Source organism: Rattus norvegicus, chromosome 14 (assembly GCF_036323735.1).
Source record: "Rattus norvegicus strain BN/NHsdMcwi chromosome 14, GRCr8, whole genome shotgun sequence".
Classification (NCBI taxonomy): Eukaryota; Metazoa; Chordata; class Mammalia; order Rodentia; family Muridae; genus Rattus; species Rattus norvegicus.
The window spans coordinates 99155519-99159598 of NC_086032.1; positions in this window are offsets into that span (position 1 = coordinate 99155519).

The following is a 4080-nucleotide window of genomic DNA, read 5'->3' on the forward strand; positions in this document are numbered from 1 at the left end:
ACAGCCCTGAACACCACAGTAGACAGGGCATCAACGGGGTTATATATAGTGTTGTCCCACCCAGCCGAGGGTCTCTGCAGCTCTGCATTCCAGTGGTTGCCCACTTTCACCTCCACAGCAGCCATAAAAATGAAATCGGGAAAATGGAGAATGTTCACAGATTTGAGAGTCGTGAATAGAATAATCCAACCAATGGGTTCATTACAGCCTGGAGTACCTTTACCCTTCTTTATTAAGCTAAAGTTTGTACATCATACCATTGACACATAGTCAGGGTTTCAATGGGTCACTGATACTGAAGGGCATTGGGTCCTTTAAAGGGCCAGACACACAAAGTAAATGGTTAGACAGGTTTATGTAAAAACTCTAGGAAGCAAGTTACTTGTATCTGGGGCATGTTGTTTGATGTTATGTTGTATGTATCCTGCTCTTTGCTGACAGGGAAGCTGAAGTAAGGACCTAATGAATTAAACAAGAAGTCCTTGTTAGCTGGCTATTCTAATAGTGCAAAAAGTCTCACATTGCTACAAATTCATTTGTGTACAAATCCATTAGGGCACTGAGTTTTCTGCTTCATTAATTATAAATTGTTAAGGGCGCCTTTGTTGCCAAATGCTTTTTCTGTGGAGCCTTGCCCTTGTGAAATGTAAGTCTGTAATATCTCTGTGAATACAGGATCTGTGACAAAGCCTTAGAGTAGTGGTTCTCAGCCTTCCTAATGCTGTGACCCTTTAATATAGTTCCTGATTTGGTGGTGACGCCCAACCATAAATCTGTAACTTTGCTACTGTTACAAATGTAAATATCTATGTTTTATGATGAATGATCTTAGGCAACCCCTGTCAAAGGGTCATTTGACCTTCCAGGGGTTTTGACCCACAGGTTGAGAACCACTGTCTTACCCAGTCATGGAAATCAGTAGAAACAATTGTAGTTGTTGTTGTTCCACAAAATAGTTTTCATTTATTGCATGGAAATATATACACATTATGTCCAAAGCATTTTCTCTTTTCTTTTATTTTTTTATTTTTTATTTTTTATTGGATCTTTTCTTGAATTTACATTTCAAATTTTATTCCCTTTCCTGGTTTCCCAGACATAAGCCCCCTAACCCATCCCCCTCCCCTTCTTCTATAAGGGTGTTCCCATCCCTATCCACCTCCCTTCCTGCCCCCTCTCCAACATTCCCCTATACTGGGGGGTCCAACCTATGAAGGACCAAGGGCTTCTCCTTCCATTGGTGCCCAACAAAGCCATCCTCTGCTACATATGCAGTTGGAGCCCTGGGTCAGTTCATGTATAGTCTTTAGGTAGTGGTTTAGTCCCTGGGAGCTCTGGTTGGTTAGCATTATTGTTCTTATGGGGTTGCAAGCCCCTCTAGCTCTTTCAATCCCTTCTCTAATTCCTCCAACAGGGGTCCCTTTCTCAGTTCAGTGGTTTGCTGCTAGCATTCGCCTCTGTATTTGACATGCTCTGGCTGTGTCTCTCAGGAGAGATCTACATTGGTTCCTGTCAGCATGCACTTCTTAGCTTCATCCATCTTATCTAGTTTTGGTGGATATATATATATATATGCCACATGTGGGGCAGGCTCTGAATGGCCATTCCTTCAGCCTCTGCTCCAAACTTTGCCTCCATATCCGCTCCTATGAATATTTTTGCTCCCCCTTTTAAGGAGTGAAGCATCCACATTTTGGTCATCCTTCTTGAGCTTCATGTGGTCTGTGGATTGTGTCTTGGGTAATTCAAGCTTTTGGTCTAACACTTATCAGTGAGTGCATACCATGTGTGGGGTGTTTTTTTGTTTTTTGTTTTTTTTTGTGATTGGGTTATCTCACTCAGGATGATATTTTCTAGTTCATTCCATTTGCCTATGAATTTCATGAAGTCATTGTTTTTGATAGCTGAGTAATATTCCATTGTGTAGATGTACCACATTTTCTGTATCCATTCCTCTGTTGAAGGGCATCTGGGTTCTTTCCAGCCTCTGCTATCATAAATAAGGCTGCTCTGAACATAGTGGAGCATGTGTCTTTGTTGTATGTTGGAGCATCTTTTGGGTATATGCCAGGAGTGGTATAGCTGGGTCCTCAGGAAGTGGAATATCCAATTTTCCGAGGAACCTTGAGACTGATTTTCAGAGTGGTTGTACCAGTCCGAAATCCCACCAACAATGGAGGAGTGTTCCTCTTTCTCCACATCCTCACCAGCATCTGTTGTCACATGTTGTCATCATGTTTTGATCTTAGCCATTCTCACTGGTATGAGGTGAAATCTCAGGGTTGTTTTGACTTGCATTTCCTGGATGACTAAGGATGTTGAGCATTTCTTTAGGTGTTTCTCAGCCATTTGATATTCCTCAGCTGAGAATTCTTTGTTTAGCTCTGTACCCCATTTTTAAATAGGGTTATTTGGCTTTCTGGAGTCTAGCTTCTTGAGTTCTATGTATATTTTGGATATTAGCCCTCTATCAGATGTACAATTGGTAAAGATCTTTCCCCAATCTGTTGGTTGCCATTTTGTCCTAATAACAGTGTCCTTTGCCTTACAGGAGCTTTGCAATTTTATGAGATCCCATTTGTCGATTCTTGATCTTAGAGCATAAGTGTTTTGTTTTGTTTTGTTTTCCCCAGTGCCAATGTGATCCAGCCCCCAACTCTCTCTTAATTGTGTAGTAACTTTATGATTACTTTTTTCCTTATAGAAATCACTCTTTGAAGCATCCATCACTAGTTGGATATGAATTGGAGATGGGTGTCTTTTGTTTTTTTGTTTTCAACAAAGAACAACATAACACTAATAATACAAGACAAAATGTAATATGACAGGTGTGTGTTAGATAACACCACTCTCCAATAACAAAAATAATGAAAATTCTAAATTTCTGAGCATCTCTTTGAGTCTCTAAATTTAGCGATTTCCATCTTCTGTGAAGAGACGACGGTGTGTGTGTGTTGGAGTGTGTGTGTGTATATGTGTGTTGGAGAGTTTGTGTGTGTGTGTGTTGGAGAGAGTGTATATGTGTGTGTGTGTGTGTTGGAGAGTGTGTGTATGTGTGTGTGTTGGACAGTGTGTGTATGTATGTGTGTGTGTGTGTGTTGGAGAGTGTGTGTATGTGTATGTGTGTGTGTGTGTTGGAGAGTGTGTGTATGTGTATGTGTGTATGTGTGTGTATGTGTGTATGTGTGTGTGTATGTGTGTTGGAGTGTATGTGTGTGTGTGTTGGAGAGAGTCTGTGTGTGTGTGTGTGTATGTGTGTGTTCTCTATCCTCTCTACTGCTGCTCTTGAGTGGACAAAGCATCGCTCTACTTTTCTGTTCTTGGTTCCCCTTTGAGCAGTTTGCCACAGGATTTCCTTTGCTCTTCAGGTGACATCATCCAGTCATTCTGGAGCAGTGAGAGCTCCTCACTGTTGACCAACTTAGCTTCTGCCATCTGCCAGACTCCAATCCTAATAACTCTACCCTATCCATTGTACCCTAAATCCATTCTCCCTCGCAATCACTTCTTACCCCTATGGCAAACCATGTCCTTTCTTGCCAGGGCTTAAAGGCATCAGTTCTCCAGGAAGTGACGACTATGGTCTCTCCACAGAGGCACAGGAAGAACTGGTGTTTCATTGCTAATTGACCACTCTGTGGACTGTGGATGTATGAGTCAAAAGCTTTAGAGTTGACATGAACACATCTAACGAAGACCAGTGGCTGCCATCACTGAGATGGGTAGAAAGCCGCCTTTGAAAAAAAAGCAATAATAGAATCACCAAAAAGTCAGTGTGTGGAGGAGTGACTTAGGGAGGGGTGAGGGATGAGGAAGCCGAGAGCAATACAACTCACGATGCAATGAACACCTGTGTGCGTCTGCGCGCTGAGTGCGTGGGTGTGCCATCGTAAATAAGGAGCTTCTGTAGCTAAGAGGGACAATGAGTATTTTAACAGCTAATCGGAATGGAAGGTTTCATTTCTCCGAGTACTGAGAAGAGCACAATAATAGCTATCTCAACTATTAGTTATTCAGCTAAAGATTTCCAGCAGCCTTAGACATGTAGCCAGAGGCTCTAACAAGCTGCCCAACAAGCAG